This window comes from Haliotis rubra, unplaced genomic scaffold (assembly GCF_003918875.1).
Source record: "Haliotis rubra isolate DU_JTF1 unplaced genomic scaffold, ASM391887v1 Scf141, whole genome shotgun sequence".
NCBI classification, from domain to species: domain Eukaryota; kingdom Metazoa; phylum Mollusca; class Gastropoda; order Lepetellida; family Haliotidae; genus Haliotis; species Haliotis rubra.
This window is the reverse complement of record NW_025765348.1, coordinates 719,753-746,337: the sequence shown is the minus strand read 5'-3', so window position 1 is coordinate 746,337 and position 26,585 is coordinate 719,753.

The following is a 26,585-nucleotide window of genomic DNA, read 5'->3' as shown; positions in this document are numbered from 1 at the left end:
ATGTTTTGCAGACGTCATGCTGATCAAAGAATCCCTGGTATGCGAGTTTCTACAATAATATTCCAACAATTACATATATATATATATATATAAATCAGCGTCCGCAACTTTGATTACGGTGACCTCAGCAGCGTCCATTCCAAGATCTGCTAAATTCCAAAACATTATCTGGCTTTTTTTAACGTAAAGATTTGCTTTTGAGCGATCTGCTCGGTATGGGCTTTGGTGAAGGAATGACAGGTATGTATGTTCGAAGAATGATTAATGCATTTTACCTTACGTCTAATCTCGATGATGAGTGCCTAATGGAATTCCTTTATGGCGTATTTAGATCACGTGTTACTTAAGAGCTTCCAGCCTTTAGGTATCGATCCATGGCTTCCTTTAACCTGTAAAGTAGGAACATGTAGTATGGCATTGACAATTTTCTTCGGTGCATCTGGAAAACACCATAAAAATGATAATAAACATCCACGGTGACGTGCTTTCCTCACTATGTGCGCCATTGTCGTAACCTTTGACCTCTAGTAGAGGTCATGGACACGATATAAGTGACCTTGACATAATCGGTATATCGGAAATGACGGAGAAGGAGCTAAACCTGGATATACACAACAACCTGTTGGCGAGTTAATGATACCATATGTCTATATCGCCAGTAAACAAGTTCTACACAGAGTTCAAGAGTGCAAAGAGATAGCGGTTTCCTGATGAATTGGCCCCTAATCTGCACCCACCAAGAAGCAGGCATAAGTTAGGCGTACACCCGTATCAAGTACCAACCCTCCCATACTCAACCCCGGCCTTAGAGGAGATATCATGAGATTACACTCAATTCTCTGTATTCATAACGCGGAGAAACTGATTGGCTTAAATTTTACCTGCGCGCGGAGATTTCTCTAATCTACTTTTATTGCATTGGTAAATAATTGACGATAATCCATGTTTATGCTCGTTTTCGTATTTCGCCGAACCCTTACTAATTCTAGAAGCGATATATAAAGCTTTAATTATGAGATGCGTGGAGTGGTTGCTGTTATCAGCTCTGCTCATCGCGGCTTACAGCAACGAGGCTCCACACCTGGGAGTCCAGGGACTCAATTCCAAATTTAACATATACGTTAGATATTTATGTTGTATTTCTAAATGTTTTAAAGGCCTGATGGCTGGATGCTTGTTTTATATGTATTTTATTGGTTTTATGATATGAACAGCATGTGAGACGTAAATAGAATATATTTCTTCTTCTTTATTTCTTCTTCATTATTGAGCATAATTTATGTACTTTGCATGACTGACGATGAGGGAGACGGGTGTTTTTCACGTTTGGGGATTTATACTCGGTCCTTCTTGTGACCAGTACTTCGTACTTTTAGGACAGTCTCAAATATTTTACCCAACTATTTACAGTCTTATCGCCATGACTGTGGATTGACTGCATTTCATTCAAACATAACTGGTTCACACAAAGAGCACGTCTAGCTATACTACACATCAAAAGTTTAGACTCACTTAAAGCACTCACTATAAGTTATGTATATATATGTGGTTACATCGAAGATGAATTTCTCCACTAACTTCGGGGAACCAACTGCAAACTTTATGCAGATGAATTGCACGAGGATCATCCATCAAATTGTTGAAAAGCATGTGCAAATATCGTGCATGTGAACAGCTGCGTTTTGGTGTAAAGTTTTGTTAAGAATTCGCCAATTTTCACCGAGTTTCATCATTTATTGAACTCGTGACAATAATCTCTTCAACGTTACGAATTTGTTTTACAAAACATCAGTTCATGTGTAAACGGTACCCTTAAACTGTATAGAATGTTTTGCAAAATCTAGTTTAGAACAGTTGACTGAAGTAAGTGGCTACATTTACACTAGTGAGTCTAAACTTTTGATGGGTAGTGCAGTTGTATTAGAAAATATAAACCTTGTATTTTCGATGATTGTATTACGGTGTAAGAGATTTCATGTCCAGTTTGTGTTAGGCTATATACAAGTTGTAGTTTGGTATCATTGTCAGCTGCCGATCTGTTTGTTATCAGGATTTCCGTATTATCAAAACCAACCAGGAACGACATAGAAAGAAGATTGAAAAATTTGAATACTTTGAACTGTATAATGAGAATTATAGCAAAACAATAGGTCTGTGTACCCTGAAACAAACACACATACACGCACGCCCGCACGCACACACATACACACACACAGACACAGACACACACACACACACACACACACATACACAGAGACAGACATACAGACAGACAGACATACGGACACACAGACAGACACACACAGACAGACAGACATACATACATACATACATACATACATACATACATACACACACACAAACACACACACACACACATACACATACATACATACATACATACATACATACATACATACATACATACATACATACATACATACATACATACATACATACGGACGCGTATACACTTGAACAACACAGCATCTCCGTTGGTCTGGGTTTCACGAAGGGTCTGGGTTTCAGGAAGCGAGAGACACAACCTGATGTTTACACTGTATTGGGTGAACTGGCAATTAGCCGGAGCCTCGGCCTCACTCATTTCCCGCCTCGTTGAGACCACTCTGGGCATGTAATATTTTACCGGATTCCCTCGTACCATTTCCAAGTAACGACTATTTGAACATGTTCCTCTTGAAGTTTAACACATTTTGTGTTGTGCAAAAACCGACAGCTGTAAACCCCTTTTATTGATATATTTGTATGATATACATGGGGCGTCTCTCTAGAGCCCCAGCGATCCCAGCCTCTTGATTACTTTTCGAGGTCGTTGGCTGGCTGGACCATATGACCAACAGGCGGGTGCACCTTGATCCAGACTGACATGTGCACCGTACCTGTTCAGCATCAACACGTCTCGCAACATGGCACAACAAGGGCTGGAGGCTACACGCCTGAAATGTACATTTCCTAAAATGAAATTGATTTCGTGTATTTATAAGATTACGTGTGGCACATAAAGAGTGAAGGAATTGTTTTGGTGGTATGCTGTATGTCTCATATACATGTTTTTTGTCTGGAATAAAAACGTGGGCGAGGTTTGATCACATGTGACCAAACATTTGTGCCCCATGAGCAAGGCGAGAATTTTCGCCTTGAGAAAAGAAAGCAGTGTCTCCGAGCGGCAGCACTTATGAAACTAACGATGTATATTTGAAAGGCATGCGAAGAATGTCAGAACAATATTATCATTGTTTGGCGTTCTTTGAATGATATTGCAATAACACTGCAAGAGAAGTATGTTACGCTCACAACAAACAGACCTGGATATACGACCTGCTCTACCAAACAAAAATCAGATGTGGTTGAAATAGTTCGGCTGCATACAACTGGGGCTTCCCCAGGAGCAAGAATATGCAAATACTTCATCTTCATCCGTGGAACACCGCCGACGGGCCAAGATAAACACAAGAGATACTACAATGTAATGGACAGCATTGTAGCCCAATCAACTTGAAACAGACAACGTTATTTGTTAGGGATGTGATCAATGCTATGGTTCATCGTATCGCGGTATACGTTTTGGGGCATTGTCAGAATTCCATTTCATAATTTCCTTGGCATGTGTTTCCATAACTATATCATAATTCGCCCCCCAGCGGTGTGCTCCGGTGTTGGGCGGGAAGTTGCAGCATCAGATTCTCATATTGATGGACAGACATCTACAATGCTTCATCTCTACAGACGCCCCAGCTGCACACCTGCTAGACTGATATGTACATTACCTTTAACGTAACGGGTTCAAGCCCTTCTGTAACCTTTACATCCTCTGTCTCTTTGTTAGGAATGGTTAATAACAAACAACCGATGGTTCATTCAATATGCAAATTACAAAAGTTCAGATTATTTTCACTTCAAATTATTTCAGTTAACATTCAAGCTGTATTGTCTCTGTATGTCTATATGTTTATGACCATCGGAATAACGTAACTATAGCAATAGCGCCTCTTTTAATCAGGACAGTACCGTGAAGTCAATATTGGCAAGTTTCTAAGTTAGCGAAACATTGCGAAAAAGCAGACGTTTTTGTATCAATGCAATCGTCCCAAACATTACCACCAGAAAGAGAGGTACGGGATTAACAGTGTTTACATATTTTTTAAATATTTGTGTAAATATTTGTAGCTTATAGAATATTGCCACTGTTTCTTCATGGAATGCTATGCAATAAATATCTTATCTTAAATCTTATCTCATATGAACAGCAGGGTTGAGCAGCACTAACACTGACGATGTTATTGAATCGTAAGTGGGCAATGGTGGCTTGGGCGAAGGCGACGCAATTAGCCGAGGAGAGTTGCTTCCCTTAGGTGTTCCAGGAACAAGGTCCCTGGGTTTGAATCATTTGAACTGTTAATGTACCTTAGTTTCTCAGTTTCGTGAAAGGGGTATGAGCTTCTAAGACACGCATCAGTTCAGGATATCCCCCTACAGCCGGCTGACACCCTGAGATATAGTAGTGTAAGAACAGACTCACCTAGCCAACAATGTACAAGTATCCCGGGAAGATACGGGTTAAAATTGGTCTTCAGTAACCCATGCTTGTCACAAGACGCGGGTAATGGGATCAGTTGGTCAGGCTCGCTGACTTGGTTGATATCGTATGCCAATCGTGTAGATCGATGCTCATGCTGTTGATCACTGGATTGTCTGGTCAAAGCTCGATTATTTACATACCGCCGCCATACAGCTTGAATATTGCTGAGTGCGGCGTAAACTACCAACTAACCAACAAACCAGTGTATAACTTACATCTCCTGTGCACAAAGACATTAGTCTTACACACGTTCGTCAAAAGCCCCGACACCCCTGCCGCACATACCATCACTACATCCCCCATGTATACTAGCCGTTACACTGTCAACCCTTTACAACATATATTACTCTTATAATAGAGTTACTTCTTAACCCGAGAGTAAGAACGCATCATGAGTATTGCATCCCGACACTGCAGCCGAATTGTAATAACTAGACGACTTCCCAAGATACCTCGATTGTCGAGCATGATATTTAACCGTCTCCTGAGAAAAAAATGCCCTTAAGTCTTAGGTTACATTTCGTACATTAGTTAAACTCTGTGTAGACATGTGTCACCAGCGGTACATCGTTCATCGATAGCGATAATTATAATTTGGCATCTTTGCCCGCTGGAATTTGCCTTCAAATTTTATTACGCCTATCAACACATGTTCATTCCGGTATCACTGACAGATCTGTCACTCGGGCTGTGACATGTGTCAGTTGCACAGCCTCTCAGCATCTATGTTCTGATATGGGATGTTTACAACGTCTTATATCCTACTGACCACCACTCCAGTTGACGTGAAATGATTGAGGTTTACCGCAGAACCTAGGTCAGTGACGATGGACGTTCTCAATGGATGCCTCAAGGGACAGTGAATAAGTCATTAGGAATATCGTTTCTTCTCTTCCTGCATGCTACGGTTGAAATGGGATTATAAATTGCAGTTCATGAATATGTATATTTAGCGTGATATCTTAAAATTGGATCCTTCAAAACAAATATTGATATCGACCTACGCAAAGCATGTAATATATTTTTAACGATATTAAAATGATCCTATAATGATGTCAGCTACTTAGGCCGCATCGTACGCAACAACGTAACCAGTTTTTACATTGATATGGCGTCAGGACTGGAACACAGTCTCCACTTAATGTGGTTTATCTTCAGGTTCAGTTGCCGCATGCGAAGAGTTCTGTTAATAATTTATAACTACTTTAGACCTGAAATCCATTATTCACAACGAGATCTTTGCGTTTTTAAAAGGATTGTGATTCATAGATTTCTATAAATAAAAAAGTGATATTTCCCCAACAATAAAAAGAGCACTTCAACAGAGGAAGTATGAGGGTTTAGATGGAATCGGGGCCACATTCTGAATTTTGCATTGACTGACAGGGCTGGATATTCTTCCCTCTTCGTCCTAAATTCCAATATTGGTACCACACGTACAGATACATGTAGTTTCATAATGCCTACATCGTCGCAATGCATTAATTATAGATGGATAAGCAGAGAGTGCATTATGTTATAACCACGACCAGGCCAAGTGGAACAATAGGGAACTCGTGCCAGAGAAATCCAATACTATATGTAGCATTTTAAAAGAATCTGGAATGGCACAATCCAAAATCGAACATTTCCGTATACAAGAATTCTGTGCGTTACTAAACATTTATTGTTTTGACGATTGTTTAGGAAGGCCCTATGTTCACGAGCGACTAACCCGTGAAGGTTCGGGTTAGAATCGGTCTTCAGTAACCCATGCTTATCTCGAGAGGCGACTAACGGGATCGGGTGGTCAGGCTCGCTGACTTGGTTGACGCATGTCATCGGTTCCCTATTGCGCAGATCGACTCATGCTGTTTATCACTGGATTGTCTGGTCCAGACTCGATTATTTACAGACTGCCGCCATATAGCTGGAATATTGGTGGGTGCGGCGTAAAACTAAACTTACTCACTCACTCACGAGTGACTTACTTCAGATGTTGTAGACAGTGTATTGATTGATCAGACCATTCAAATAACGATTTGTGTAGCAGGCATTCCATTTGCTGTGATAATATTTATGGTGTACATAGTACATACCCAGTCTTTGATTTGTTCGGAAATGTGACCACGTGACAACGACCGAGAAAAAAAGAGCAGTAAATTAAGATGTGGTAATACTGCCTCCATCGCACTTTTAGAAACAGTTGCAACATTACGACGACGGAAAACACAAAACATATATACATGTACTCATGCCAATAATGGTTGTCACCCCCAGCCTATTAATAAATTGAAGCAGGTGACAACCATTATTGGCATGAGTATATGCAGAGATAACAGTATAAGGGTGCATTTTAAGCTCATTTTATTCTGATATTTTGTAACATTGAATCAATTATAGATATGAAATATTAATAGACTATACACCCAGAAGATGTGACTTACAAGTAGTGTAACCTCCAATAAAGACGAACGTGAACTGTTGTTGCCGTCGACGCCGTACACGTTCGGCCCGCCCTGTCGTGGTATGCCTTACTTTCGTTAAGTCACTGGTCTTAGTGCTATGTAAATTCACAAATCTAGTCTGTGAATGCAATAAAGTGCATGATGGCACCGGTCTCAAGCTGAAGAGAACACCGTTGCTGGAAGAGAGGCCCGGATTTATTTGTTCATCTGATGCTCGGCAAAATTCGTCCAAAAGCTGTTAGATTTATTTTCTCTCGTCTGTGATGTGAAAATCTTTCATCGCCTATCGCCGATATCACGCTAGGGGAAGGGTTTGGGAAAATCCACTGAGCTATATTAAATCTGGTTTCTTAGCAACCCTTCGCCTGGCCTATTTTGACAGAAATTCTAGACGTGATGAGGGGAGAGGGGCGGGTTGGTAATGCAAGGGTTTGGGGTAAAGGGACAAGAAATGCCGAATCTGTTGACATGGGGAAAGTTGTCAATTCTATCGTTTTAGCGTATGCTTGGAACGGCGCGTCGTGGTGTTGCTTGTCACTGACTGGTGTCCTATTTCTCGATCACCCCAACCTTCCCACTCAACGAAGACCCCGCCACAAATGATTTACTGTTCTGATGATTTTCATACTTCCGAAGCGTGTTGCTCCTTGATAAGCTATTTTGAAAATGTTGTTTACCCTAGACTTACCTCAAAGGCTTTCTTACTATATATATAACGGCAAAGTCGAATAAGGAAACCTACTTAAACAGAAAAAGACAAAACAAAGCATCTGATGATCTCCTCAACTCAGTCCTCACGCGTGTCTTATGTTCGTTTAGCGTTTTTCATCTGTAAACCTAAGATAAGTTATAAATTCACAGACACAGAGTTTTTAAAGCTCATTTGAATGATCAGCCATAGTTATGTAGATACATTTTGATTACTTTAGTAAAAAATCCAAATATTCCCTACTTATTCAAAGTGTCCAATGTCCTCCCCATATGGATTCTCTGGTATCACACTTATATAATGTATAACTATTGTTATGGTGGTTGATTTTATTACTAGAATGGCTGTGGTGGTGGTGTTTGTTTTAGTAGTAGTAGTAATAGCAGCGGTGGTGTGCTAGTGCTGGTAGTAGAAGTAGTAGTAGTAGTAGTTGCAGTAGGAGTAGTAGTGGTGGTGGTGGTGGTATTTTAGGCAGTAGAAGTAGTAGTAGCAGTAGTAGTAGTAGTGGTGTTTTGGGAGTAGTAGTAGTAGTAGTGGTGTCTTGGGAGGAGTAGTAGTAGTGGTGGTTGGGGAGTAGTAGTAGTAGTAGTGGTGTAGTAGTAGTAGTAGTAGTGGTGTTTTGGGTAGTAGTAGTAGTAGTAGTAGTAGTAGTAGTAGTGGTGATGTTTTGGGGTAGTAGTAGTAGTAGTAGTGATAGTAGTGGTAGTAGTAGTGGTGGTGTTTTAGGAGTAGTAGTAGTAGTAGTAGTGGTGTTTGTAGTAGTAGTAGTAGTAGTAGTAGTGATGTTTGGGAGTAGTAGTAGTAGTAGTAGTAGTGGTGTTTTGGGAGTAGTAGTAGTAGTAGTAGTGGTGTTTTGGGAAGTAGTAGTAGTAGTAGTAGTAGTGGTGGTGTTTTGGAGTAGTAGTAGTAGTAGTAGTAGTGTAGTAGTAGTAGTAGTAGTAGTAGTGGTGTTGGGAATTAGTAGTAGTAGTGTTTGGTGGGAGTAGGTAGTAATAGGAGTAGTAGTAGTAGTGTAGTAGTAGTGGTGTTTTGTAGTAGTAGTAGTAGTAGTGGTGGTTTTGGGAAGTAGTAGTAGTAGTAGTAGTAGTGGTGTTTTGGGAGTAGTAGTAGTAGTAGTAGTGGTGTTTTGGGAATTAGTAGTAGTAGTAGTAGTAGTGATGTGTTTGGGAGTAGTAGTAGTAGTGGTGATGTTTTAGGAGTAGTAGTAGTAGTAGTAGTAGATGTTTTGGGGTAGTAGTAGTAGTAGTAGTGGTGTGTTTGGGAGTAGTAGTAGTAGTAGTAGTAGTGGTGTTTTGGGAGTAGTAGTAGTAGTAGTAGTAGTAGTAGTGTGTTTGGGAATTAGTAGTAGTAGTAGTAGTAGTGATGTTTGGGGAGTAGTAGTAGTAGTAGTAGTAGTAGTAGTGGGTGTTTTGGGAGTAGTAGTAGTAGTAGTAGTGGTGTGTTTGGAGTAGTAGTAGTAGTAGTGAGTAGTAGTGAAGTAGTAGTAGTAGTAGTGATGTTTTGGTAGTAGTTGGGAGTAGTAGTAGTAGTAGTAGTAGTAGTGTGGTGTTTGGGATTAGTAGTAGTAGTAGTAGTAGTAGTAGTAGTGGTGTGTTGTTTGGGAGTAGTAGTGAAGTAGTAGTAGTAGTAGTAGTAGTAGGTGGTGTGTTTGTTGGTGAGTAGTAGTAGTGAGTAGTAGTAGTAGTAGTGGTGGTGTTTTGGGAGTGGTAGTAGTAGTAGTAGTAGTGTAGTGGTGTTTTGGGAGTAGTAGTAGTAGTAGTAGTGGTGGTGTGTTTGGGAGTAGTAGTAGTAGTAGTGTGTTTGTAGGAATTGGTGGTAGTAGTGGTGGTGTGGTGTTTAGGAGTAGTAGTAGTAGTAGTGGTGGTGTTTTGGGAGTAGTAGTAGTAGTGATGTTTTGGGAGTAGTAGTAGTAGTAGTAGTAGTGGTGTTTTGGGAGTAGTAGTAGTAGTAGTGGTGTGATGTTTTGGGAGTAGTAGTAGTAGTAGTGGTGGTGTTTTGGGAGTAGTAGTAGTAGTAGTGGTGTTTTGGGAGTAGTAGTAGTGGTAGTAGTAGTGGTGTTTTGGGGTAGTGTTTGGTAGTAGTAGTCAGTGTTTTGGGGTAGTAGTAGTAGTAGTAGTAGTGGTGTTTTGGGGTAGTAGTAGTAGTAGTAGTAGTAGTAGTAGTAGTAGCAGTAGTAGTGTAGTGGTGTTTTGGGAGTAGTAGTAGTAGTGGTAGTAGTGGTGGTGTAGTAGTAGGGAAGTAGTAATAGTAGTAGTAGTAGTGGTGTTTTTGGAGTAGTAGTAGTAGTAGTGGTGGTGTTTTGGGAGTAGTAGTAGTAGTAGTGATGTTTTGGGAGTAGTAGTAGTAGTAGTGGTGGTGTTTTGGGAGTAGTAGTAGTAGTAGTCGTGGTGTTTTGGGAGTAGTAGTAGTAGTGGTGTTTTGGGAGTAGTAGTAGTAGTAGTAGTAGTAGTCATGGTAGCAGTAGTAGTGGTGTTTTGGGAGTAGTAGTAGTAGTTGTAGTAGTGGTGGTGCTTGGGAGGAGTAGTAGTAGTAGAAGTAGTAGTAGTAGTGGTAGTAGTAGTGATGTTTTGGGAGTAGTAGTGGTGTTTTGGAAGTTATAGTAGTAGTAGTGATGTTTTGGGAGTAGTAGCAGCAGTAGTAGTAGTAGTGGTGTTTTGGGAGTAGTAGAAGTAGTAGTGGTGTTTTGGGAGTAGTTGTAGTAGTAGTGGTAGTAGTAGTCATCACCACTACCATCATCATCAACATCATCATAATCATCATCTCTTCTGCACCAGGTCAGTATAGTTGGCGAACACAATAAAGCTATCTGATCACACAAGGCGTAGTGTAGTGCTGATGCGAATCACCGAGACAATCTCTATCACGACGTAAGTACAGAAAATGTATAGCAAGAGACGAAAGTTTGTCTAGGTGATCTTCGTCTGTTTCCTCGAACACCGGCACATGTCAGGTCTTCTATACGTCGTACATCATGAGATATATGGGTGTGGGGGCACTTCTGTACACAGAACCAGAACGATAGGGCACCTACGCCAGAAAGACTCCCAGCCATGAGTTTCATGGCATCAATTAACGGACAAATAGGGCAAGATGTAATTACAAACAGCGGAGACAGAAGTTGGTGACGGAGACGCAGATGACCGCCTCATTAAATGGTTTTAATTTCTATTTTTAGGCAGTTACATGTCATTGAACCATACCTGTTATCACTGTCTTTAAACCATACATTATGCTAAATACTTTTGTGAATATCCATTAATTGAAAAATATACATCGCTAATGTATATACAATACATGCTTATCATTCATAAACCTATCAGAACATATTAATTCATCAAAGGTTTCATTAAGATAATGTTACTAGTATAGGCTCATATATGCTATGCTTATATATAAAATTATTCGTAGTTAAACTATCACCATTGCCTTCGTATTATCACTGAACAAATATTTGTCTATATAGATGTACATATGTATAATAGATGTCTTCTCTGTATCACATGTGATTTATGAGAATATAATTGACTTGACTTGGTATTTCACCTTACAGAGACTATAGAGAGTTGTTGGTAAAGCTCGGATATAATATTCGCGATGGTATTGATTGTATGACAAGTTTAGATACGTTACATGGTGAGACGTGTGATGAACACATATATGTATGATCTACTGACTCAACAAGATGAATGAAGGGATTGGTAGGGTAACAACATGGAAGTAGAGTCAGGCCTCATGTTTGTTCTGGAACTACACTCAAGAAGATTGCTGTCCTACGGATTAACGGGAGTTATCTCCCCTGTTTATGTGAAGACCGCCCCAACTGTAATCGCCCGGAACAGTAAGGATCCTGTATAACGAGGTTTCAATGTATGGTTGTACTCCTTTACACCAACCCGGGTTATTTTCTCTCTTATAAACTACCGGGCAAAAGAAAGTTATCACTTTTAAATTGTATTAAAAACAAAAACGCTGGTACAGGTTTGAACCCAAGCAGGAAACATTCGCCAAAACGCAACATGGTTCCGATAACAACGCAGCTGTCAAAAAAATTCGTCCGGATCGTGCATTTTCCAAAACGTGAAAAATGTAATTCTGGGACATTTGTCCAAATGCATGTTTATGATTGCGTCATGAAGACCGATGTTGGACAGATGATGCATGCAGTAACCGACAAAACACCATAAGAATGCAACGCAATCGCAACGAGACAGGGCGATCGGTATGGCCAATATGGGGGCTTCACGACGTCAGCTGGCAAGAACCGTCAACTGCAGCCATGGTAAACCGCTACGAGCAAACAGGCCAGTGCCAAGACCGCCCACGATCGGTAAGACCAAGAGTCACGACACCGGCCGAAGACCGCTACATCCAGCAGACCCACCTCCGGAACAGATTCGTGACGACGGCGGCGACAGCACTAGGATACGCCATCAGCAGACGAACAGTCCTTCGACGACTTGGTTTGGCTGGTATACGAGCGTACAGCCCCTTCCGTGGAATGGACTTGACCCGTCTACACCATCAACGCAGACTGCAATGGGCACGAACTGTACGTGGCAGCGACGTGACTGGGAGAGAGTGCTCTTTACACGTGAAGTCGGTCCATTCTGTTCAGAAACGATGTTCGAGTTTGTCGACGTAGAGGAGAGCGTCTGGCGCCAAACTGCGTTCAAAAAGTTCACCCGTTCGATGGAGGAGGCGTCATGGTATGGGGCGGCATTTGTCGCCAGGGAACATTAAGACTGGTTATCATCCGAGGAATAATGCCCAGCAATACAAGGATGAAGTGTTGAGACTTTATTGAACTTATTGAACAGGATTCCTGCTGACGTCATGCGCCGACTGACGACGTCAACGAGGAGACGTGTGTTGGCGTGTATGGATGCCCAGGGTGGTCACACTCGCTATTAACGACGTGTCCCCTGATTCCTGTCACCTTATGTGACTGTTTATGCACTCTTTGAATGAACTCTGATAAGTGTAATTTGTCATTTTGACCTCTTGACTCTTTCTCAATGAATTGCGGCAAATGCAAGACCAGCATTACAATGAATTTTCAGTCAAATTATGGAAAAATGATTTCTGTTTGTAAAATACTAATCATAAATCTCACATAAGCCAGTCTTTGTTTCTCTGTTTTGGTCAAGTGAAGTCGATGGTAACTTTCTTTTGTCCGGTAGTATATTAACGTTGTCTTCTAAGGGTTGACAAGGCATAAGCTTCTTACGTACCTACTTACACACATACATATAATTTGACTTACAAGCTCAGAATGCGAACTGAATGTACAGTTGACTTAGGTAATTCCCCTGCCAAATTTGCCTTTGTAGACTATTGTGACGTCAACGGTTACAATGACGTCACGCATCTTCCTGCCGCTTAAGCTGATTAGCTTTGGCCTTTCACATCCAAAACACTACCTATCGCGTTTCAGTGAATGATTTTTGGAAGGTAACGACAATGCCACCCACGTAGATAACAGTATAACACTCCACAGAAGGCCTCGGAGTTTTATTATATATAGGCTTGTGTTGATATATTTGGTGCGCAACGACAGATAATATACTGTGTCTATCGATAATTATGCAAACGTTGTCATAGTCTGTCATACAGACCCTGAAGCAAATATATCCAAGAAAAATATATCTAGAAAATGTGGCAAGCCTAGATGTCCACAGTTTCAGAAAATGAAGAAAGTCTCAGGGCTCCTTTTCATTATATATACATATATATTTATAAAATATATTTCATATATATATAAATATATATATATATATTTATTTCTTTACTATGAACTTTTTTCTGTAAAATATGTTCATTTCAGAGACTAGTTGTCAGTCTAACGTTGTCACAGAGCTCTTAAAATTTGTCACTAGCTCTTAATAGTTAACGACTTTGCAAATGTTGCGACACACACACAAACGCCACAAAGTGCTCCCTTACATGATGATTACTCAAAACACTTTTACTAGATTTTGATAACTAACTCTTCCAACCTCGATAATTGTAACATAAGCGGGATACTCGTAAGAAATTCCTAAAGTAAATACCATGGAAGTATTTTAGGTACGTATTCTTTACCCTTGCAAAATATGGAGATATTATGAGATACACTTGTGAACTTTAAATGTCAGAGTACCTAAACGACACAACATCACTGTGTTGTGTGTCATGCAATTACTCTCCCGTGTTATTTCGACCGTATGTCAACGTACTGATATATTAGATGTGACAGTATTTTTAAGATATCAGTTATATTCATGCCATATATTTAATATGTATTTGACTTGTGGCAAAATATATGGTGATGTATTTCTGTAATTTTCAATAAATTCTATTGTTGTAGTCTCCTATATTTGACCTACTTAATGGTACACATTAATGATGAGGGTAAAACGTAAATAGCAAAGACACAGCGATAAATGATATTATATGACAGAATATCTCAACATAAATGCCACCGATCTACGTCAAATGATACACAATAATGAATTTGGAAATATAAGTTGATAGCACTTGCATGTGAACTGATATCAAGTGGCAGATTTTCTTTTTATTCAAAAGACATAACATTTTCTACAATGGATGGGTTTCAATTATTTACTAGACAAGTTTATATTATCTTGGTATAAACGTTTTTCTCAAGTCGGCATTACATTGACATTACAAAATTACATTGCATTCCATCTCAGTGACATTTAAGTTAGTCAACGTCATAATGGACATCCAAGGTGTGCCGTTGGGTATAAAACTCTCCCAGCGGTATAACAACGAATATCAATACATTGTCGGAGGGGACAGATATGTTAACATACGTTAACTATGTCAAAAAGACATCACCAGAATATTTAAATACAGCAGTAAATAGCAGCTTACTGGACGTCAAGCACGTGTCAGCGTTACGGCGTGTTTAGTCGACTTCAGCACGCTATGGATGATACATTCTGCATGCAACGAATAACCGAACGTCATGCAAATAAATGCAAATCAGTTTACCATATTGGTGACCTCAGTCGACCTTGACCTGTACAGAGTGCGGATGTGGTTCTGGTTACAAAACATCCAATCATATAAATTTATATAGCTTTCTGCGCTTCCACTCTTTGTCAGGTGAGGGTGTGTGAATGACGTGTGTGCCTCATATATTGTGTCTATCACGACACAGCTTACACAATGGGTCTTACAAAGTGCCTTCGTATATTTACCGTATACCCGTCCGTTAATTCATTCATTCATGATGATTAATAATTTATTTATTCATTCATTCATTATGATCAGTGTATTCATGCATTCACTCATCAACTTGTCAGTATTCTGTGTGTTGGAACATTTCGATAATAATTTCTCAAGCTGTTGGCAGGCATACATCCGGCATCTAATCTAATTTGTAATTATTTTATACCTATTTTGCTGTCTTTCATTGTTTTTGTATGAATATGACATATTATTCACTTTCACTAACCATTTCATGACATTATGTAAACCACTTACATGTAGGTAACTCATTGCCAGCCTACATCCAAGGCAGTACTGAATGTTGTTAAGTAATTATAACCTTTAAAGCGACAAGTCTTATAAGCGGACGCCAGTCGGTTAGAGGGACAATGTGTTAATTTTATTTATAATTTTTACTTTAGACATTATCATTTAAAATATTAATTATAACCTTTGAGACTTGTGAAAGTTTAACTCATTGTAGGCTTCTGATACAGACAAAGACGCCAAAAAGGTGGAACGGATGTCGACTGATTGAGAAACGTCTCGTTTATTGCTGTAGTCTTGTTGATTCAGAATTTAGTCATACCTGACAGCATTGTTCGATGCTTTCAAATATGACTGGTTTTCTTGCTCAAGGCCGCCGTGATTTACGACAAGTGTGACTTGCGTCAAATATAATTAGTGTGTTAACGTGTTAAGTGTCAATTGTAAACTTTTCTCATGAGACAAATTCACAAGAAATAATGACACGCAAGGGAGAAAAAATCGCAGACTTTCGCATGCTTTGCTTCTGACACTCCAGCATTGCACTGGTGTTACGTCTTATCTGAACTGATTGGTACATAGCAGTCGGGGCTCATATCTCCACCCTCGACCCCAGGGTCGACGCAAAAAATATGAAGATTAGCACACACCAAGTTAAAAAAACACTTTGAAGGAGTTTTTGATACGGCACACGCCTTTTCGGTAAAATAAAACCTTGGGTGATGCTTTATCTATCCCTCGCAGCAGCATGTAAACGAGCACTGAATTTCAAAACACAACCGAGATTTTCTTCCTTGTAACCTCCCTTGCCATCTCGTGCTGATGTGTTCAATCAGTAGGGGGCGCTCTTTCTTATCTCGCGAGAGTTGGTGCTGGCCCATTAGGGAAGAGGTCACGTCTCCGACACGGAGTTCACGATAAGGAACAAAGATATCCTTCTTGGCGCAGAGAGATCCAGAATCTCAGCTCACTCCAGAAAAGCCAGCATCTTGTCCAGAAAATACCGATAGCATCCATGCCGCCATCACGTATCGGTTTTCATGTAGACAAACATGGAGTCTGTTTTATAAACTGTGTGCGTCATTCATGTGTTTTAGCTGTGTTTCCGAAAGACGGGTAGTTTTAACACATAGTATATCTTCTATAAAACGCATATGATATATATTACAGAAAACATGAAGAACAATGACATTCAACTCTTCAGATAAAAGAAACCTTATCGTTAGAAGTGATATTTGCAGTATTATTTATTTTTCATATATACTGTATCTGTTGTAAATAAGTAATGGAAAACACTATTGGTACAAAGTCAAATGGAAGGTTCCGCAAAGGTGGGAGTGCAGTCTATGCTCATGTCACGAAATGAACAAAAACACATGATAATTAGACATCTTCGCGGCCTGTAAATGGTGGAATCTGCTGCATACCCCTGGAACCCACGCTAAATCCGTGGCTGTTCTATTTCGAAGGGACGTCTTCATTTCGGAGGTACCCTTTTAATCTACATTTGAACCTGTAAGCATTGAAACTCCATTTCTTAGATACACGACTGACCCCATACAGACGCTCATACCGACCTAGAAGATCATCTGATGTTCAAAGACACAGTAAATCAGCTTCACACAATAATACTTCATCAGAACCCTAGCCGAATACACGCTCCAAACAGCAAAGCTGGTCTTCATCTCGTCCCTAGACATCCTCGCTCCAGCTAGGACATCCAGCATCACCGATTCATCTACATTATCTTTAAACATGACACAAAGTTTGGTTCTGCCCGAGGCGGATGATAATTTTAACAAACTGGATCTGTTCAGTAAAGTTTACATTTCGCATCTGTTTACTTCAGTGTAAGCGGCACTATTTATGGTTGGGTTATCTGTGTGGAGGTTGATAACAAAGACATCGCTGTTCCTTCTGTCAAAGGTGATCTACAACATACAATATACTGCTCACATTATACTAACACATACCCCTATAGTTAGCTCACCTTAATGAACGCTATAAAGGGCGTCTGGATTGAAGGGACGAGGAGTGAGGAGGTTTTAACTCCGATGTTATTTTTTCTGTTCTGTCACAACGTGTTAACATCATCTGGGAGCAGAGCGAAAAGGTGGAAGTTCATAGAAGTTTATCATTTGGGTTAAACGAGCATTGCTGAAGTGCTGAGAGTCTAGAATCATTATCAGTCTGGGATTCGAAAAGGATTCTTGGTTATATGATGCTACGATGAAATGGGGTTTAATGTAGGGCTGCAACGATTCACTCAGAACTCGATTCGATTCCATTTTCGATATTGGACCCTCGATTCGATCATTTTTTATTCGATTCTTCTTACAAGTAAAAACATCAGATTTCATTTAACTCTCAGAGTCGGCTTTTTTAGCGTGAAATCCATCGTCAACTTGGCGATGTCTACTAACAACGATTCTCATTGGGTAATTAGCCTGGCGTCAACCAATCACGTTTCGCCTTATTTCAGCGCCCGTAATTGCTCGAGTTGGAGACAAAATTTCGTTCTGGCTGTGTGGAAATAATTTAGATAGGTATTCAAATATCGAATCGAAATAGGGATAATGGCTATCGAAAATCGGAACTGAGGTGTCAGATTCGATTTTCGATGAAGGGAACCGCATCGTTGCAGCCCTTGAACTTTAATGGATGTGGGATTGTTTCATGCATATGTTCCCCTTTCGTTCTTAACTTTTTATAATCCTGACGCTGAGCAATTATATGTATATTCTGGTGACGAATGGGTGGACATGAACCTCCGAAAGCCTCACGCAGAGCACTTTCGACACAGGAGTAGGCTAAAAACGTTCTCTTTCAGCACACATGCTCTGACATAAGTAAAACGTTTTACATCTGCTTCAGACAAAACCTGAAAACGTTTGATCTCGTGGTCGCCGAAAGAAGACATTCAGCCCGCACTAATTTTGTAAAAGTTCTTTTACCCTAGAATCAATTTTGTGCATTCTTTTCAACAGATTCTGTTCAAACATATTACACCATTGCAGGGTCTTTCCACTAACGTCCAGTCAAAGCTTTTTAAAATCATTATCCAAACGAGTCATGTTCAGCTATGAGGGTTGATCATTAAGTTCTTTGCTTCACTTAAAACGAAACTGTTTAGGACGCTGCATTCTGTGACAGAGGCGTATCCTCATAAACTTGATCCAACTGAGCAATTGTTTCAATTCAATAGAACAAGAAGAGGAGTGTGACCTTTGGAAAATGGACAAACATGAAGAACGCGCACAGATCAAGTAATCAAGTGCTCAAGCAGAAAAGGGCAATACCAACAGCCATAAATAAAAGATATAAATAAAACCCCAGGTGTGTATGCAACCGTATTAAGAGATGGGCAGCAAATTAAGCGTGGCCTCGAAGACGATCCCCATCTTTGATCACCAGAAATGATCCACAGAATCCAAGATATGTTATTACAACCCAGTGCATATGGCTTTACCATTATCATAGAACTTTGGCATTGGAAATACCATCAGCTAGTTGGATTCCAAAGCTTCTGACATCTGGTAAAAAGAACTGGTCACAACAGATCTAGTGATGATCTAGTTCTGATTGTAGCTGAACCAGACAGATTTTTGCAAACGATTTGTGACCCCGGGTGAAACGTGGCTTCCCAACTTCAACCTTGAATCAAAACGGTCATAAAAACAGACTGGATGGAAGCACTTGACAATATCGTCACCAAAGATGGCGCAGACGTCCTAAGCTGGAAAGGTCATGACCTTGGATGGATGCCGAGGGTGCCATCATGGTAAACATCTTAAGAAATGCTTGCAATAAACGCAGCATATTATTGTTTAGGCAATTTGGTGATGAAATACAAGTACGAGCCCGAGATAATGTATATCAATAAGAGGGTAGGTGTTCAAATATTAATCATGTTAACATCTTTAGGTCCGGGCTTTCTATGTGAGGCTCATATCTTATCAATCACCCCTATTCTGTCTGAATGCAGTTTTATAATGTTGGGTTAAGCAAAATTTTAATCACGACTGGTCTTAGCTTCATTTTCCAAATATATTTTCCTCTTGTTACTTACACTGAATACATGACTTCCTGTATAGCTAAACTCTCAGCCTTGCTCCAATGCTGTACTGAATACTGAGCCTATGGATGTATGGTAAGTCTATCCTTTTAAAGAGGCAAATCTAGACAAACGGACAGTACACCACGCTGTTAAAAGGATATTATTTTCTTTAGAAATGATCATTTCATTTTTAATTATTACCTCTGAGACTTGTGTAAGTCTACTAAACTGTGTACATGACAGTGGTTATGCTGCATTTACAGTGTCTAGTACGGTCAATACTGGTTCATTCACGTAGTATCTGGTGTACCAGTTTACAATAGAACCAACAAAAATATCTGGCATTTGTAGACATTTTTACTGAACTGATCATACGAAGAACCCCAGACCTTCCTTATAGTTCAAGTGCCAATCTCGTTCATCTTTGACACTTGAGGTTAAACTGCTTCCACAAACAAGATAGTCAGCCCTGAAGGCGATGTAGCCGTCTGTGGATTAACGACTCGTTCTACCCCAGTTGTGTTCAAACTACCGCTGCGGGCGATTCGCATTCCTCCCTCGATAATTCTTCCTTATCTCTGATGGACTCGGAGAAGATGGGAGTCTTCAATTCAAAGACACTGATAAGACACCGTCTTTCCTTTGAAAGGCAATCTTTTACAGACCAAGTCATATGTGGGTTATCTCCCTTGGGAGGATCGCTCGGCAGATGGCACTGTTTAGAATTTGAATAGATTTACTAAGTCGATCTGACACCAGTTAGATTTGTGACGCTTGACAAATACAAACGTTAATGAAACTACTGCCCACATATTGCCCTTACCATCTTCACCATTACAGAAGAAGTCGATACATACGCCTTACGTCGTGTCACAAGGACCCAATAAATATAATATTCTCTACAAATCGTACATAGATAATATAGATATTTGGAGGACCGTCTCTGTGATAAATGCTCTGTCCTTGAGGATGAAGAACACCATTTCATGTGTTGTACTAAATATTCAGATGCAAGAAAGTCCTTATTTAACGCCCTTTCCTCTAAAACTAATAACTTTCTCAGCCTTACTACCACTGAAAAATTTAACCTCCTTTTTAGAAAATAATTATCCCAATAGTATAGATATTATTTGCTACCACATGTATCACTTTAAAGAAATATAGAAGATCTCCTGATTGTCCTAGGCCATTATTATACACATGTGTACTATTATATGCTTTGTTACTCATCACATATATATATGATTCATTATATATCTTGTTTATGTAGTTTATAGAACATTGTCACTGTTCTATATGGAACGTTTGCACAATAAATATTTTATGTATCTTATCTCATAAACAAAATATGATACTAACTACAAACAATATGTGATCAATAAAAGCTATCCACTGAAAGGTTTTATTGATCTTAGCAAATTGAAGACCCATTTCCAAATTTGACGCACCAGAGATTAAAAGGATTCCCAATGCAATTGGGAGAGGCGATGTTTTTAATTGTACTATTATGCCAAATATCTTGAAACTTGTTTCTTCCTTAATCGTTTTCAAGAGATCGGTTGACTCCCCTTTGTGTTTCAATTAAACGGCTGTCGAGGGTATGAGTGAGTGAGTGAGTTGGGTTTTACGCCGCTTTTAGCAATATTCCAGTAATATCACGGCGGGGGACACCAGAAATGGGCTTCACACAATGTGCCCATGTGGGGAATCGAACACGTGTCTTCAGCGTGACGAGCGAACGCCTTAACCTCTAGGCTACCCCACCGCCCCTCAAGGGTAGGAAACCTGGTATTTCGTGGTTATTTATAATATTCATCATCATACAACCGGTGATAAGCAGATATTTTAAGTTATTATGGAATTGGATTCTAAATTCAGGAATGGATAGTAGATATGCTGTATATAAAAGAATTCTGCTCTTTGAATCCAATTTAACGGTGTTTCTTTAACCAAGTCAGATTCAAAAACCCTTCCGTTACTTGTTTTCCACTATCACAGACAAGTATGCAACAAGATATAACAAACACCAATCTTTATGGCCATTATGTGTATATGTATACACATTGCACTCTGTCTACATGTCATCACCAGACCAAAGGGCAAGGAGACTGTAGAGCGTCCCAACCATTAGCTCTTTCGGCATTGTCGGAATATTCATGCAGCAGAGTCTTCCTTTGACCACTGGGTTTGACCACTGGGCTTGACACTGTCCACATGGGATCACTTGTTTGGGTCTAGTCTGACCTTTCTTGTTGAATAACGCTGACCATTAACAGTGCGCCTGGTCAGTGTCAGACAAAAGGAGATTGAGACGCATTCTTCTGACCTCCTGCCTTTACTGTGGTCAGCCAAAACGTGGTCGTGTCTGGAAGCGGGGCGGGAACAATCTACATTTGTAGCAATCTGAATAGCACTCGACAATAATGACAGGCACATAAGCTCACTAATTCTGTTGTTTCAGAAGGATAACAATTTTCAGTTCACAGTCTTCTTGTGATTAAAGGTTCGGAGACTGTTTCATTCCCTAGCTGTCCTAGCCATACATCGTCAAAAATATCTCTACTGTCATTATAATGTTGTACGTTGTTACTGCTTTGTTTTTAAGTATTACCAATATTATCGCTGTTGGTGTTGTTGTACTGTGGGTAGTTGGTGGCGGTCGTCGTGGTTGAGTATTTGTTTGGATATTGTTGTTGTTACTGTTATTGTTGAGGTTGTTGTTTTTCAGGTTGTTGAGGTCGTTGTTGTTACTGTTGTTGTTGATGTTGTTGTTGTTACTGTTGTTGAGGTCGTTGTTGTTACTGTTGTTGTTGATGTTGTTGTTACTGTTGTTGAGGTCGTTGTTGTTACTGTTGTTGTTGATGTTGTTGTTACTGTTGTTGAGGTCGTTGTTGTTACTGTTATTGTTGATGTTGTTGTTACTGTTGTTGAGGTCGTTGTTGTTACTGTTGTTGTTGATGTTGTTGTTGTTACTGTTGTTGAGGTCGTTGTTGTTACTGTTGTTGTTGAGTGTTGTTGTTACTATTGTTGAGGTCGTTGTTGTTGTTGAGGTTGTTGGTGTTAGTGTTGTTGAGGTTGATGTTGTTGTGGTGGTTGTTGTTATTACTGTTGTTGTTGTGTAGAGGCATAACCTTCATATCCTGGCTCCAGTTGCTGCTTATGTATTTGTTCAATCAAAATATCTCCTTTTATAACGGACGCATTCACCAAAGGAACTGTCTTTGAAGTTGCCATTCTTTTCAAAATTGTCCTCATCATAATCATATTAGTTTAATATTAATAAACATATATGCCCTATGTGTATCTCCCCATTCTTAAATGAGTGTAAATGAACAACGATTATGTTATCATATCACAAACGTGTTCAGCATAGAAAGCCAAAGTTGAATCGACACTATTTCATTGGCACCAGTTGTAGATACCTTCAATCTGTAAGTGTGTTGAGGTCGTCTCTAACTCCGGCCCATGTTTGCGATTGTGCAGTCTCAGCCTATAGATCGGTCAGTGTGATATATCTTTGTCTGGGCTATTCTCAGAGAACAAGATCTGGGTAAACATTACATATAGTGTCTTGGTATTGTCCAAATACGATTACTCAGTTTCTCTTGAGAAATTACTCTCACCGCTGGGTAAAACATTACTCATCCGATTAATTTCGTTCCGACTCGAGTACAACGCTATCGTGTGCTTCGCACTCGGCAGCGCTTACGGGGCCGCTCGTGGCGCTTAAAGGGTTAACGCTAATTGAGATCAGTCGTTCTTTGAACGAACAGTAAATCCTGATTGGCAGATCCCAACGGTGTGAAATACATTCTTAACGTATTTGTTTGAATTACAATAACATAGGCTTAGCGACTGACACATTCGGACTCCTCGTTCAGTCTTCAGCCACTAAGGGAACAAGCTCGTTACATGAAACCACTGATTTTTGCAGTAAAAGGTTCTTAGTTCCTGGTTATTTTTTTCTGGTTTGTCTGTCTTTAAGAACTAGGATTCATTGGCGTCCACGTTTTGACACAATTCGCTCTCAAAAATTAAATATATTTTTCTGTCTCGCCCTACTGTCTGCAATCATTGTCGTTTCTGGAACGTGTTGACAGAACCAGTCGTGATGTCGAAAACTAGTCGTGATGTCGTGATACAGTGAGATGTGTCGAATAGGTAATTGGAACTGTACACGTAACCATATACTTGCACAACTCCCTGGGGTAGGAATTATTGGTTTAGATAGTAGCTACGGCTTGTGCAAATAATATGAATATGTTGTCGGGGTGAAAAACGGGCGTACTGTGCCTTAAAGATCGAATTACTATACATCCATCGACTTACCATTCAGGAGGGCGTTGTTGGCAAGGCAAATGTAACCATATCATTCTCAGAAGGATCATAAGTATGCTCTCATTTTCTGATAAATGAGAATATTGGCTGGATGAGAGAATTGTGTACTATGTCATATTGAAAGAATCTAAGATATAATTACGTTGTTTGTTCAAATGGCAACTTTTGATAGATTCCTTATATTTGTTTCAATTGACGAATCAGATTAGCTGGACGGCGGAGTTGGTGTGTTTACAGCGTGATAGTAGTTTAATACCTACACTGCGTTTATTGTTTGACAATGTTTTTACTGGAAGTGAAGTTGTAAAGTCAAATGAACAGTTAGCTGAGAGGCATTTCAGTGAAAACATATGGCATCGGGCCAACACGTATCAGAGATCTTGTATTACGGGGTTATTAATTGAAGGTTTGAGGTTTTGCAAATTTGGGTTCATTTCTTTGTGGTCCGTATGTTTGTAAGAGAGCAAGAGTAAGTAAGTATAAGTAAATACGTAGGTAGGTAGGTACGTAGGGAGGTCTCTTCTACAAGTACACACAAATCTAATGCCAGGTTTACAGTGGCAGCCGACTGAGGTACCATACCGCAGTTTAATCCCAGTACTCTACTGTATGCTGACCCCGGTGCTTGTTTTATTCTCACAGTGCCAGGCAGGGCAACAACAAGTCCCACCCCTTAACGTCCTTCAGTGTTACGCGGTCAGGAGATCGAACTTCAGACTATCAGCGAGAAGACGCTCTGTCCACTTGACCACTGAGGCCATGAACTCATGAAGTCTGTTTTACTAATGTCGACATGCCTGAACCACGAACCTGTGCATTATTCATACAGAATGATCTTGAATGTTTGTTTAAGTAATGAGATTGGAAGACCTTTGTGGATTGTAGTAGAACAATATCGGCAATTTTGAAATCTAAAGTGCCGCGGTTTCGTTTCAGCAAGTCTTCTAGTGGTCTGCGTTTTCACAATTTTATAGATGTCTATTTGTACCCAGACCTATCAGATCGATGTATTTGTTTTGCGCTTTATTAAAACATTCTTTTTCGATACTGTTGGCAGGTTTGTTTCAAGCACCAGTTTTATGTTCCCATCTGGGTAGAGTAAACGAGTTTGGTCTTACGCCACATTTAGCAATGTTCCTGCAATATCTAGACAACGGACTTCAGAAATTGGCTTCACTTGTTGTACCCAGCTGGGGGATCGAACCCAGGCCTTTCCATGACAAAACCACTGATTTTTGTAGTGAAACGTTCTTAGTTCCTGGTTATTTTTCCTGATTTGTATGTCTTTAAGAACAATGATTAATTGGCGTCCACTTTTTGACACAATTTAATTACTCGCTTAACCCACTGTCCGGGAATATCTAATCATACACATACCATGTAAACATATCGAACATTTCCTTTCCTTTCATCCTCATCCTCATCCTCATCCTCATCATCATCATCATCCCTTTGTTGCCTGCAGTCTCTGAACGCCCGTGTAAGCCAGACTGTTGTGTACTGTGACTTCAACGACGTTGGTCTTTATTCCCTGTCTCCCATTTATGTTGCTGATGATGGCATAGCCGCTCGTTCCTTTACTAATTACACATTCTGCTGGTGCTTGACTCTGCATCTGTGTCTGAAGCCATCAATCGCCACTACATCTTCGTCTCCATTACCCTGTGTGTGACGAATAAATATAACCACTAGCTCCAACATCCGTTTCACTACATTCCCAGATTATTTCCCACAATCTTTACAAAACACTGGATACGGAATAACAAAAACCTTGACAAGCGTCGTCCTTATACATCATGAGCTCAGAGGAGCGAAAGAAAAGATGATTAAAATTGGCCCGTTTCGTTAAAAGAAAGAATGTTCACGTTTCGTTTCTGCAAAAAGGTCCATCTATAGTCATCATTCATATCGTCGCATTCGCTCCAAATGTCGATGGAACATTCAAGTAACTAATTTGTTGTGCGCGTGCTGCGAGAGAAATTTCTTGATGTTCGATTGCAAGACTTGTGAAGACATCTCTTGGTAAGCCCAACTGCTTTCGCAACCGCCAAATCTTCGGGAAGGTGAGAGAGCATTCCCATGTATTATCGCTTTACGCATTCAGATATAGAGAGCTCACGTGATGTACGGTGTGGCAATCCAATGTCGCTTTATCTTTAATCAAATTTCCAAGATTAGTGAGGATACTGACACTAACGCCAAGTGGCAGACGACAATCCGAACCACGTTAAAACTATGATCAATGAACACATGCGCGTATTGTGACGTCACGTGCAACGATAGGGTGTGGTAGGGTGAGGTCGATAGGTTTTTTATTAGATTGAACGAGGCAGACGACAAATCGAACCCCTTGAAAACGCAGACGTGAAATTGACACAGCAGTCAGACGGTTGATTGTGAATCTCTTTGTTTTCCAATCAATATCCTATTGCTCCGGGTTCTTAGTGATTTCGGAATTGACGACTGCGTTAGACCTGGTGCTGTTTACCCAATCAGGGACAGGCTGTAGATTTCCCATCTGAATGATGTCAATTATATTTGGATACAGAAATTGCATATATTGATAAATGTTGAAAATAAACGTGTTGTACAGAAGACTAAACAAAAAGTAATTAAGAAAGTCTGTCGGGCGATTTTTCAATGTCCACGTGAACAGGAAGGTGGTCGTGTTCATAGCACCAGGAGTAGTTTTGTGTAAGAAAGCGATTTGGGCGTGTGTGTATAACTCAAGTTGAAAGCCAGAGACATGCCATTTACCGTACAAATAGGATACGCGCTTTTACCCTACGCATTTTATTGGCATCGATCTATCTGGTCATTAAACAACCCTTAATATCATCGATCTCTGTTAAAGGGAACACGACATACAATCCCCTGGGGCGTTAGGGTGGGTGTCTGTGTGGGAGGGTGCTGTTGGTGTTGGAATAGGAAGTGCAGGTCATCTGAAGACAG